General features: G+C 38.1%; 1 protein-coding gene across 4 annotated transcripts in view; it reads right to left on the reverse strand.

Moving 5' to 3' along the window:
* The window catches only part of FAXC (failed axon connections homolog, metaxin like GST domain containing), an 85,731-nt gene that overhangs the window by 56,030 nt on the left and 15,238 nt on the right, over positions 1–14,463 (reverse strand). The gene's annotated exons all lie outside the window — the stretch shown is intronic.

A 14,463-nucleotide genomic window follows, 5' to 3' on the forward strand; every position in this document is an offset into this window, starting at 1 on the left:
AGCAGAGTAAATTTTAAAGAGAAAAACAGCATTGTATTTAAATTTCTCCACATGATTAACAGAAACAAACATTACTGAAGTTCCAACCTTATATTTGATAGTGACTATGCTATTCAAGTAACTGGATTTAACCCATCAATGCTTTAAGAGAACAAATAGTAACTCTAGAAAAAGAAATTATTTATCTCACATGAAGTTACCTTTTTATTCCCAAAGATTAAAACATGTTTAGGGAAAACAAAAACCAAAAAAACCTCTCTCAGCCCCCACAGGGAGCTGGTGAAATTATCCTGGTAATAGCCAGTCTAGTTACAATATACTAACAATCCAAGAACGCAAGAAGTGAAAATAAACCATAAGTGGTCCCAGAAATTCCAGCCCTTAGGTCCCAGAAATTTAACAGGCTGCATGGTTGCATCTGATGTGTGCACCCTGTTAAAATGCAGATTCATGGGTCCCAGCATAAACCTCTGAATCAAATCCTGAGGATGGTTCCCAGAAAGCTGTGTTTTTCACAAGCTCCCCTTTGATTCATATACATGCTAGAAGCTCATGGTGTGCCAGGGGACATTAATCCCAGAATGGGGTAGAGGCGGGGAGCTTACTTTATTAACACTCAGAATTACAGAGTGGCCTCTGCTGTCTACTGAGAAGAAGAATCAAGATCTCAGCTACACTGATGGAAAGGATTTTGAGGTAATGATTCCATTGACGTCAACGTTTCTCTCAGGAAATCTGGATTTTTTAGAGCTGATGTGAATCAGTTCTTTTGTTGGTCTAACGAAGCCTAAATGAACCAGATTATTACAAACTCTTCCTCATACTTCAGGTAAGGAGTTTGGGCACTGGTGGATAAAGGTGAGCAGTGGCTCCTGTAGAGGAACTGGAACTCTAAAACACAATGGTAGGGATGTAAAGTGGAACAACTTTGAAACAGTTAGTCTGTTTCAGCCATTTCACTCCTAGGTATTTGACCAAGAGAAAAGAAAGCATGTGTGCATGCAAAGACTTACATATGGACGTGCATAGAATGTTTACTGGCAATAGTTAAAAATGGGATACTAGTCAATGGCCATCAAGAGGAGAGTAAATAAAGTGTGATATAGTCCTGCTCAGCAACAAAAAAGGAATGAACTTTTGCTGCACACAACAATGAAGATGAATCTCAAAATAATTTTGCTCAGCAAAATGAGCCAAACAAGAAGAATACATACTATAGGATCCCATTTATATAAACTACAGGAAACGAAAACTAATCAATAGTCACAGAAAACCCAGCAGAGACTGCCTGGAGTGGAAGGACAGGAGGTAGGGATTACCAAGAAGCACAAGGAAATTTTCTGTGGTAATGGATAGCCTGATAGTTGTGATGGGTTCATGAGGATATACATATGTCAAAACTTATCAAACTGTACATTTAAATATGTGCAGTTGCTTGTCAATTATATGTGAATAAAACTGTTTTTAAAAAAGATAGTATGTGGTGATACATGGGGAAATTACAACTAATATAATGTATGGTATATTGTAATATTTTTGTAACAATGGCAAAGAAGATACTGTATCAATTCTAAAGGTCAACAATAGGGGGCGTGGCAGTTTGATATTATTTACGAATTCCAAAAGAGATACTATGTTTGCAAATTGGTCTGTTCCTCTGTTCGTGGTATCCTTTGATTGTATTAGATTCAGCTGAGGCATCTGATTAAATTATGTTAAGATTAGGGCTTTGATTTAACCACTTCGTTAGCATGTGATATCAGCACTGAGTTCCAGCCCCCTTCGGCTGATAAAAAACAAACTATCACACACAGAAGAGAGAGTGCTTCATAGACACAGCCCGGAAAGAGAGATGAGATGATTGTCTACAGCTGACCTTATGAAGAGAGCAGAGCAGTTGAGCCCAAAAGGAAATGAGCTTTATGCCAGCCTATAGCTGAGATCAGAAGAAGCTGGGACCATGGAGCCTTAAGAGGAAGGAGGAAGTCTGAACCCTCGCAGACATTGTCCGCCATCTTGCATCAATATGTGGTAACTGACTTTTGGTAAGAAAGTACCTCTTATGGTACATTGAGTTGACTCTTTAGGACCTGGTAACTCTAAGCTTTTACCCAAATGAATATCCTTTATAAAAGCCAACAGAGTTCTGGTACTTTGCATCAGCACCCCTCTGGCTGACTAATTTAGGGGGTAAAGGGGGTATGGAAGAATTTGGATTATACAAAGCATAGGATTATAAAGCACATTAAATTCTGTGGTAGATGATGGACTGGGGTTACAGAACAAACATGAAAACATTCTCTCATGAACTATAACAAATACATAACACTAATACAGCATGTTAGTAATCTGATGGGTTTGGGGGAATGTGCACCAAATGTAAGATAAATGCTATAGTTAGTAGTACTATTTTGGCAATACTCTTTCATCATCTCTAACAATTGTTCCACAACAATTCAAGGTATCAGTGGTGGGGTGATGTATGGGAGTCCTGTATCCTATGCATGTTTGTTTTATAAATTCACAACTTTTACTTGATAGTTATTGTTTACGTGCAGATTCATGAATGCATGATATGCTTCAATAAAAAATTTTAAATGAAAAAAAGATAGCATTAGATAACATTTTAAATACATGAGTCCTCTACATATTTAAATTGTTTCTCTAGAGCAGAGGATAAGTAAACTTTTTTTCCATAAAGGGCCAGAGAGTAAATATTCTAGGCTTTGCCAGCTGTACAGTGTCTGCTGCATTTTCTCAACTCTACAGCTGTAGCATGAGAGCAGCCACAGATAATACATAAATGAATGAGCAGGGTTTGCTCCAATAAAAAGTTATAGACTCTGAAATTTTAATTTCATATCATATAAAATATTATTCTTCTTTTGACTTTTTCCAACTATTTAAAGCTGTAAAAATCATTCTTCATTCACAAGCTTGATTTTGCCCCCAAGCCATACTTTGCTGAAACCTGTTCTAAAGGCACCCATTTATCCTCCTTGCAGTCTAGAGAAACAAAATTAAAATTAACTACCATTTGGATCAAATCCTGGACAAGAAGATACCTCTTTGCAAAGACATATTATGGAAGAAAAAAAAATCTGAGAGAGGTCCCCTTCTAGGAGCTCTGGGGTCAAATTCTGCTTTTACGCTTAAAACCCTCAAATTTGTCAAGAAATGTGGAAAAAATGACTTTTTTTGTAGAGAACCACTGGGATTAGGAGAGGTGACTATTATTCTAGTTTTTCTTGCTTAGATCATGCCAAGCTTTGTGTGTGCCTACCCCAGAAGCCAAAGAGTACATCTATTTTTTCTTCCAGTGGTATAATTACATTCACACAAGTAGTACATCTGACCACAAGGGAAGAAAACATAGAATGTTGCACAGTGTCTAAGACAAGCCTCTGAGCTTCCCTGTTGTTTGGTGAATGTACTAAAGCATGCATGATCCTTGAAGTGGCCTCAAGGAAGGTAACAAGGACTGTATATCATCCCTCTTAAAGGCAGCTATCCATCTGTCCCCAGAGAACTAAGCTTGGGCCTAGTGGAAAGTTCTGGCTTCTCAGACTTTTGAGGCAGCATCACCTCTTTGGAAGGCTGAAAAGTAAGCAGGTCCTAAATAAATGCTGCTTGTAACTGTTTTGGGGAGAGAACACTGGGGACTTTGGTCTCTGCCTCTTGGGCCTGATACTTTTTCTCATTGTTTATTCTAAAGAATGAAAGTGGATCTAGCCTAGCGGCCTACAGTTAACCATAGGGCCTTTGGGTGATTTAGAAAATGGAACCTCCTCTGGGTAGACACAGACCATACCAGAGTTCATAGCTTCGCAAGTAGGACTGGGTGTAAATTTCATCCTCACCCCTTGCCAGGCCACTGTTGTGCAGTGAGCAGCCTGCACAACCATACGTGACAGCACTAGACATGTTAATCAGGAAAAATGTCAGGCACTTCTAAAAGTTGCTAGTACATATGAAATTCTTGTAATTTGTATACTAAAGATGCAAATTTACCATTTAACATAGCACCTGTTTCAGATTTCTCTTAATAAGACATATATCCTCTTCTGGACTCATACCACTTTCAGATGCAATCCATCCTCCACACTGACGTAAGAGGGAATTGTTTGCAATGCAAATCAAATACACAAACTATGCTGCTCAAAATTATCCAATGGCTTTAATGGACCTAGTCTAACTCCCTCCACATACAGCAATCCACACCCAGTCCCTGCCCACCTGCCCAGCCTCGTCAGTTCTCAGGCCCCTCTGGTCTCCCATCTCCAAGGCGGAGCCCAGCCATGTCAAGTCTTCCCTCCTTCCTGATCTGCACATTCTTCACCTTTTACAGGAATCCCATCCCCCACCCTCTACAGCATTCTCTCTATCCCAGAAAACTCAGTTTAAATTTCACCTTTTTAGTGAACTATTTTTCCCAGGGCAAACCAGTATCTTCCCGTCCTCCCTGATTCCACTGCACAGTGTATATTCTCTTTACAGAATAACTCTTTCTTTACACATCTGCCTTTCTTCCAGACAACCCTCTCCCCTAGGTACTTAGCACATTTTTACATAGATAAGTTTTTGAAATGGCAGTCTCAAAAATTAGTAATGAACTCTTATGGAAATGAAAGCTCTAGTATGTTTTTATTGTCAAAGAGGTTATTTTGCTTTTACTAGTAAAAAAGCAGAAGGCAACATTTTAGATACACCATGATTATATCTAAGTAAAACAGATGAATTGAAAAAATATTAAAAGAGAGAAACACAAAAATGTCAGGACCAACTGGCAAAACGATGGGTGAGATTCGGGTATCTTTGCTTTCTCACAATTTTCAGTTTACTGAATGTGCTTATATGTATATATATTTATTTAAAATACTTAATTTTCCATAACTTCCTTAAATATATTCAACAACTGGCCTATTATTAGTAAAGCAATTCGAGTCTGACTAGCCCACTGGGGGTAGTTTCTGAAAGTAATTTTGAGAAGAAAGATGAAGGTGGGAAGCGGTTGTGGCTCAACTGATAGAGCATCTGCCTACTATATGGAGGGTCCAGGGTTCGACACTCAGGGCCTCCTGACCTGTGTGGTGAGCTGGCCCACGTGCAGTGCTGCCGCACGCAAGGAGTGCCGTGCCACGCAGGGGTGTCCACACGCAAGGAGTGCTCCATGCAAGGAGAGCCGTCCCACGTGAAAAAAGTGCAGCCCACCCAGCGGTGATGCCGCACACACGGAGAGCTGACGCAGCAAGATGAGACAAGAAGAGACACAGATTCCCAGTGCCGCCCGACAAGAATGCAAGTGGACACAGAAGAACACACAGCAAATGGACACAGAGAGCAGACAACAGGGAGGGAGGAGGGCAGAAAGGGGAGAGAAAATAAGTAAATCTTTAAAAAAAAAAAAGATAGAAAGATGAAGGTAAATCCTCTATACTATTTCCAAGCTGATGTTTCCCCTGTAAGTCTGTGCAGGTGGGAAAATGCCAACGCTTATTAAATTACTAGCACAGTGGTGAAAACCATGGCCTTTGGAGTTAAAAATCTGGCTCTGTCATGTATTCACTTGTGACCTTGGGCCTAAACTTGTCCTCTCTGGGCCTAATTTTCTCATCGATGGAATGGATATAACAGTTGTGAGAAATAAATGAGAAAATGTGCATCGAGAGTTTGACCAAGTGCCTGCATCAGGGTATCACCATCACCATCACCATTCTGACGTGGAGAATTTGAGACCCTCAGAGAGAACCCAGGTCTTGGAACTCTGCTGTACTAACCAAACTGCACAGCTAAATGAATACCCCAACAGAGTCACTGCACCCTTGCAGCCATCTGGAGGGTGCTCCCACTGGCTAAATTTGGGATAATTTAAGCAGCTTTTGTGAAGTAGAAGACATTGAAAGAAAAATCCACACAACCACCATGTTGTACAGTTTAGAAGAAGAATGGTTTTTTGTGTTTTTGGGGGATGCATGCTAAAGTTTTGAGGAGCAAACTATCGTGATGCATTCAACTTACTTTCAAATGGTTAAAAAAAAAAGTTCATAAATGTTTCTATAAAGAGAGATAAAGCAAAAAGATAAAGCAATTGTTACCAATTGGCAAAGCTAGACAAAGGGCAAATGGGTATTCACTGTACAAGTCTGTAGCTCAGAAAAATTTCAAAACAAAAAGATGGGAGGAGGAGATAAGATCAACAAATTAACAGAACATCAAAAGTTAGGGCTCAGAGTCAAAGCAGAGAGTTCCACCAGCACCATTTTCTTTCTCTTTTTCTTTCTCTCATTTAAAAATTATTATTATATGAAATGCATGCTTCTTACACAACCAGTCATGTCAGCTGATGTAGCAGATGTCTTTATGTATGTCCAGAGAATTATGCGGAAGGATGATCTAAAATACCAGGGATGATTATCTCTAGATAGTAGGATGGTGGCGATTTTTACTTTCCACTTATACTCCATTGTAGTGTTTGAAATTTTTACAATTTTCTTATAAATAATCAGAAAAAAACAATAAAGCTGTTTTGCTTTTGAAAAAGAATTAACAATATATATAAGACCTCCCTGTACATTTTCTAACTTCCTGTGACTTTATGATAATTATAAAATAAAAAGGTTTTTAAATGAGCTACCAACATTAATATCTTGATTTTAAGATAATTAACCATGTCTAAGACATTGAGCTTCTTAAAAACAGTCTTGTGAGTTCCTACCAAAGGTCATCAAATATTTATCCCACTCTAACTCTTTCTTAGGTTAAAAAAATTACAAAACCTTCACATATAAGCTTGTAATCTTAGGAACATTTTAATGTATTTTAAAAGGCACAGAGCAAAGAAAGTTTGGAAGGCAGAGCTCCCTGTGTCTAAGACCAAATATCTCTCTACCGAAATGCTCCACCAGCACCTCTCAGATATCACATGCATCAGCACAAACCCGCACTGATGGCATTCGGGGCCCAGGGCACTCTGGGCAAGCATAAAGTACCTCTTTCCAAACCACAGAAGCATTTTCCTTTTACGTAACATCTCTGCCACACCCTGGACATCCCCTCCATTTTTCTCCATAGCAAACTTACAGAAGATAAAACAGCACTAGAAGATTAAAAAAAAAAAACAAACAGGGAGCGGATGTAGCTTAAGTGGTTGAGTGCCTGCCTGCCATGTATGAGGTCCCAGGTTCAAACATGGGTACCTCTCCTAAAAACAAAACAAACAAAACATCCAGCTCTCATTGGGGAGCACATGTAGCTCAGTGGTTGAGCACCTGCTTCCAATGGACGAGGTCCTGGGTTCAATCCCCAGTTCCTCCTTAAATAAAAAAAGTACTTATAAGAAATAATTATTTTGGAAGGAAGTAAACTCTCCCCTTCTAGAAGGCTCTGTAATAGCTTCAGGCTTCATAACAAGGCATGTGTCCTGCTGCCTCAGTTATACTAACTAAAAGCAACCACTCTGAAACATGAACAAAGGTAGTTAGACCGCTGGTAAAGACAAGTCTGCAGCAGTCAGCGCTTGATGACTTGAAGGAAAGAAAAAAGGACAGAACAATCTGGCAGTTGCTGCAGCTATTGCAAAAAGCGGGATTACTTCATCAAGGGTGGGGAGTGCAGAAAGCAGAGACTGCAGAGACAAAATTCAGGGTTTGGGCCCTAGTGGCCTCGAAGCTGACATGGCTAAAGCAGACAATCTGGCTGACAGTGAAAATGGAATAGACAGGGGGCTGCTGCAGAGCCACCTCTTCCTTCCATCTGAGCCCCTCATCGACACACTCCTTCAGATGCTAACAGCCAACACCAGGTTGAACCGTGATCTTCCAAACAGGAGCCAACGCATTTGGATCACTCAAGCTTTGTCTGTTTTCACTGCTACTCTTTCCTCCAGGGATAGCTTACAATACCCTGCATAATTTTCTCTCTGCTTCTCTCTTGGGACTCAGACCGAGCACTCCAGGTCCTAGTCATAAAGAACCTCTTTCTGTCTCCCAAAATCCCCATGCCCTCCCTGACTCACCCACCCAAAGTCTGGGCTGGGTGCCCTTCTACCACATTCCCAGCAGACCTCGAAAATAGCACTTACCAAGCTGAAAGTATGGAATCAGTCTCATCCCAGCACTGCCTTGGAAGGATCCCTGCTGGCCCTATTCCCTCTTTCAGACAAAAACAAACTCAGAAAGCACCTCCTGGGAATTCAGGCATCAAAGTGTACTATCACTTTGAAGGCAGCCCAAAAGCATGGCTGGATACAGCACCCTCCCCCTCCAACCTCCCAGATGGTCTGTCACAACCTTGGGAGGCTCCTCCTCCCAACACAGCTGCTCCAAAAGAGCTCAAAGGTTAACTGGTGGCCAGAGGAGTCATCTGGAGGAATGGTAGCAAACAGGAGGGTCCACAGTGGTTGGGGGATGCCTAAGGCTTACCTTTTTCCTTTTCTTAAATTCCATCAGAGGAACATAAACCAAGGCCTGGGCTTTACCCCTTGCCCAATGTGGGAAACAAAGGCATGTTGTTTCCATAATAGCAAGTTACTTCCTTGACAACTGGGTCATGCTGTCCCTAGAGGTGCACGTAGATGTAACATCCTGACGGAACCAGGACTTGATAGCAAGGATGTAACATCCTGGCAGAACCAGGACTTGATAGCACAGAATGACATGGGCAACAATTTATGAGTATACTTGTTTCAATAATATAATAGAACATTGTGAGCTTTGGTTTCTATCTAATCCACTCTATTATTTAGAATGAGCTAATGGTAAGAGTTATCTAGAATAGTTCCTGCTAGTGGTAATAGTTATCTAGGAAAGTTCCTGCTTCTCACGACCTATTGGGGTATATAAGCAAGCCCCTGAGACTAATAAATTTGTCTGATGAGCTTGAGAAATCAATGCTCTCAGATCCCCTGATCGCAATCTCTCTTTATCTTTCATTCCCGATACCCTTCGGGTCTGCGACTCCATCATCTGGCGCCAACATGGGGCCCAAAGTAGTGACTGCAGCAGAGATTCTTCCATGGCAGTATCGGGAATGCAGAAACTGAAAACCTTCCAGAAAGGTTGAGGCGTCCATCGAAAGGTGACTCGAGTCTGACAATACAGTGGTAAGAATCTTAATTAATTTTGTTTTCTGCTAGCATCAGGGTATGGGTAACCAACCAGACATCTGGAAGAATATTCACAGGTACTAAAAACTCTTTTAAATACTGTTGGAGTCTCGGTAAAAACTGCTGATTTACTTGAACTTTTTGCTCTAGTACAAAAACACTGGTATTGGTTTCAGCTGCAAGGGGGAAATCTTTTGAATCTGAAACAGTGGAAACAGGTAATGAAGGCACTACAAAGAGTATATCAAAGAGGGGAATCCATTCCTTTATCTGTGTGGGTTTTGTGCCAGCAAATTGCTGTCACCTTAGATCCTTTACAGTCAGATGCTTTACCCTATATTAATAAGATAATTGTCCCCAACTCCATTCCTCAAACACGTTTAATGCCCTATTTATTGCACAGATTTCAATGAGGGGATCCGGAGGCCATGCAATTATTATCAGCTTTTCTGGTTATATTATGACCAACTCTATCAGATGCTAATAATCCTCAGGGAGGTATTGAGTTCCACCTTGAACCAATACCTTTTAAACTACTAAAAGATTTAAAACAGGTAAAAATACTAAATAAAGTCCTTGTTAGTGAAATCAGGCTTGTAAGAAAACTCTCTGTTAAAATGTAAACTAAGTTAAGGAAACTATTTTGGCAGCAACTCTGCAAACCCCCTGCTGTCTACATGACAATGCAGCTGTGGGCTAGCGGGGGTTAACAGAGTTAAGCCACTGGAAAAAGAAAAACATGGCAACATTGGTGTTCTGCTTTGTTTCCATGCTAATTCTGATTGGGCCTATTTAACCAAGATAATAAAATTAGTACAAATTTTTCATCAAGGTTTAAAAAGGAATTTTCAGTTTTAAATCAGTAGTTTACTCCTGAACTTCAAGTCTCAGTATAGTCTTATAGAGTAGTAATCCAACAATGTGTGTTAATGGTCTGTCTAAACTGCTAAATAAGAGCTTAGCTACATTTCTGCTGCTCAAGTTATCTTAACTGATTGCTGATAACTAATAAAAATGTTTCCAAGTACAAGCTTGCATGTTACAGGCAACATGGATTCCAGAAGAAATCTTAAAAAGTAAAATCTAAAATGTGATATAATGGAGAACTTAAAAACAGCTATACCAAGAAAGTAAAAATTATGAGTTAATTGCAAACTGTATGTTTCTGTTAATGTGTTGTAATTGTTCTGTGTTTGTCTGTTTGTTCAATGTCAGTGTATATTCTGATACCTCCAGACGGCAATATAAATTAGTAAAAATTTTACAAAGAGCTCTATAAATGGCCAAAATTACATAAGCGCTTATATTAATACTTAAGTTTAAATGTTAATAAAATATCTACAATGATAAAAATTTTAAGTCTTGATTAACAAAATTACTGTAAGTCTTTTCATAAAAAGTTGTTCTTGCCTAGATTGAAGTGAACAGTTTATTTTTCTTTACAGGATAAAATGAAAGATGTAAAACTTAAATGAATATTAAAGAAGGTTAAAAGTTTGTGGAAATGCTAACTGAAATTTAATAAGTTTTTTCTAAAAAGTGTGTTTTGTCCTAAAGTAGGATGGCTAATTTTCATAAACTCTTGGAACTTAAATACATGTAGCAAGTTTTAGAAGGTATTGTGGTAATTTTAAGTAAGGAAATGTGTTCTGTGAAGGTAAAATTTGTCTTAAAATAATATAATTATAGTCTATATGGTTATAAATAATTATAAGGAATTTAACAAAGCATTGTTTAAAGTGTTTAAATGGCTAATTCCAAAAAGTCATTATTAAACAAACCTGAATTAATAATAATAATAAAAATAATAAAAGGTAATTTTATAACAGGAAAACTTGGCAGCAGCCAGCCTCCCCTGACACCTTGCTTCTAGGAGACTGTTTCTAATATTGCATGCTACTAAGTATTTGAAGTAAAGAAAAGTTCATTATTTTAACAAGCTTGTTTAGTGTTGATGGTAATTGTATGTTGTAAGACGTTTGCTTGGAAACAGTTTCCAAAATTGTTTTGGTAACTTATGTATGTAGAATGTATAAAATATGTTTTTATTATTAAGAAAACAGAAAATAATTTTGTCCTAAAATAAAATGATTGGTTATTAAAGAAGAGTAAAATGTGGGACAAATCTGAATAAATACAAAAAGTGCAAAAGGTTCATGGAAAAGGAATTTTTATGGTTAAAGTTAAATAAGATTTGATGGGCCTATCTATAAAGTTTTTTTTAAAAATTTTTAGTATCAATTAGTATACTAATGCAAAGTTAAAATTTTGTTCCTTCTCAAAGTCTTTCAAGTCACTGGTCTGTTTTGGTAGAGGTTTTTGTCCTGAGTGATCAGTATACAAAGAAAGTCTGTTTTATCAAAATAGCTTCTTGTGCTTTAACCTTATCATTTCTTCAGTGTTCAAAAAAGAAAAGGTCTTATCTCCTTTAAAGGAACATAATGTTCAAAACTGCTTTCTCAAAACCAAATCCTGAAAAGTAGCCTTTTATTCCAAACTAATTATAAGAGATTTGTTCTTTTACCTTGAAAGAAAAATTAAAGCAATAGTTAAGTTCATTTAATATGTTATAAGTTGAATAGGTGTTTAAAAGTGTTATAAAATTAACAAGTTTTTTTTCTTTAACCCTCTGTTAATTAAAGTTGTATGAGTAAAAGGTTCCTATGAATGCTTAAGAGTGTATAAGGTTACCAATATTTCAGCATAATATTAAAGAGAAGTACAATGTGGTTAATTATGGTTTTAATTATTATAAAAGAGTATGTGTCATAGAAACAACCTCTTATCATAGATTAAAATAACAACACTGTAGTATGCAGCAATCCCAAACACTGCTAGTTGGTTGTAAGAAGTTAATGTCCAGCTGGGTTGCTATCACTTTGTTTTAAAATTTGCTAAAACTTTCTTTAGTGTCTTCTTAAACAAGTCAAGCCAGCTGCATTCCTCTATCTGTAAAAAACCCAACAATAGACTTTTGCAGTGCTTTTCAGGGCTATGTGCATAGCCCAACCATCAACGCACAGAGCTTTCAGCCGTCATTAAGGTTTTACAAATGTTTCAAAAACCCTTGAATATTGTCTCTGACTCGGAATATGTGTGTTTAACTGTAGGTCATATTGAAACAGCTCATATTTTTATTACTGGTGAATTGTCTCAACTTTTTGCCAACCTTCAAGCCCTCATTTGGCAAAGAAATCAGCCCATATATATTACTCATATCCGGTCTCATTCTTCCCTTCCTGGTCCTCTAGCCACCCAAAATACAAGAGCTGATTTATTAGCAGGATGTTTGCAAGATGCCAGTAAATATCATGCACTGACTCACATTAATACTAAGGGACTTATACATTTCCTCAATTAACAAAACATCAAGCTCAAGGAATTATTCGCACCTGTCCTACCTGTGGACCCTTAACTACAGTGCCTTTTTAAGCTGGGACTAATCCCAGAGGCCTGGCTCCTAATCAACTGTGGCAGATGGATGTTACTCACATACCATCATTCGGTAAACTACGATATGTCCACTTTTGCATTGATACTTACTCTCATTTTTTGTGGGCTACTGCACAACGTGGTGAACGTTTTCATCATGTTCGTTCCCATTTATGGTCTGCTTTTGCTGTGATGGGATGCCCCTTGAAAATTAAAACTGATAATGGTCCTTCTTACATCAGTAAGTCTTTTGCTTGTTTTTGTTCTATGTATGCTATAGAGCATGTTACTGGTATTCCTTATAATCCTACAGGTCAAGCCATAGTTGAACACAGCCATCATACCCTAAAAACTATGCTTCTAAAACAAAAAGGGGGAGATGATGATATTATAACACCAAAAGATCAATTGGCAAAAGCTTTATTTACTTTAAATTTTCTTAATGTTTATAATTCATTGACACCTGCAGAATGTCACTTTGGAAAATGTCAAACATCTACAGTGGACATTAGAAATAAAGACCAACCAATATTCTGGAAAGATATTTTAACTAATGAATGGAAAAAAGGCAGGATTAAAGTATGGGGGCGAGTTTATGCTCTTATCATTTCAGAAAATGGAGAACAAATTTGGCTACCTGCGAAGAGAATTAAACCTCGAAATGAAGAGACAGGGTCTCCTACAACTTCTGATGATGGTGATGGTAAGTAATGAGGAAGCTGCAGGTAATTACACTTATTGGGCCTATATACCTAACCCCCCATTACTTAGAGTGTTAACCTGGAAAGATCCATTCTTTCCTATTTATCTGAATAAGACCCATATATTCCCTGGACCAACTGATGATCGGTTACCAATTAAACCCCATGAAGAAGGACAAAGAATCTATAATCTCATATTACCATTTGATCATTGACTCTTATGCATTGGTAACCATCCTTCCTGTATGTATGTTAGAAATCAGACCATGATTATCTTCAAAAATAATAATACTCAGTCTATTGTGACTTTATTTCCCTCTTACAATTTTATAATGACCAAAAATCCTTCTTATGATTGTCCACAAAAAGAAAGTAGGGATAAAGAAGGATGGCAAGAGTGCCATATGGGAAGAGGATCTGTCATTTTTAATAATTCCTATGGAATAGTGTGGGAGAGTGCCCCAATGGGGAGACCCTCTCCACATAATGGCAGATTTATTTGGTATGGTCTAAATAGTAAAGGATAGCAAATTAGTAATATGCAATATACTTTTCATGAATCCCTTGATTTGGATGAAAAAATAATATTTACCAAAAATAATAGTATTTGGAAATATAAAGGGAAATGGATCCCTTCTCCATGGTGTAACATTACATCTATACATAAACAGAAGAATTTGTGGAAAATTTTTCTAGGAATAGCTCCTATTATAGAATGGATTGGGAATAATAGTAAGAATGGTCAATATCTGCATTTAGATCAAATTCATCATTTTCAATCGTGTGTAAGAGATCCTTATATGTTTGTGATCGGAAAATTAACCATAACTGAGAATGCTCTATTTTATAAAAAGTGGGGCCTTGCATACTTGTTTGTCTGAGAACATTTTACAGAATGCAGATTTCATTACGATGGCTCGAAGGCGGTGGGGAGTGTGGATCCCAGTGCAACTGAACCGAATTTGGCAATCGTCACCTGAGAGTCAACTGCTGTTCCATATGGCTCAAGAAATCCTGAAGCGCTCGAAGCGATTTGTGGGACTGATAATAGCTGGCATATTAGGACTGATTGGTGTCACTGCAGCTGCTACTACAGCTACAGTGGCCTTGCATGAGACGGTGCAGACCCAACAATATGTGCATGATTGGCATAAGAATGCTAGTGACTTATGGCATAGTCAAGAATATATTGATGGAGAATTAAACAGTAGAGTTAATGATTTTGAA

Source organism: Dasypus novemcinctus, chromosome 11 (genome assembly GCF_030445035.2).
Source record: "Dasypus novemcinctus isolate mDasNov1 chromosome 11, mDasNov1.1.hap2, whole genome shotgun sequence".
NCBI classification, from domain to species: domain Eukaryota; kingdom Metazoa; phylum Chordata; class Mammalia; order Cingulata; family Dasypodidae; genus Dasypus; species Dasypus novemcinctus.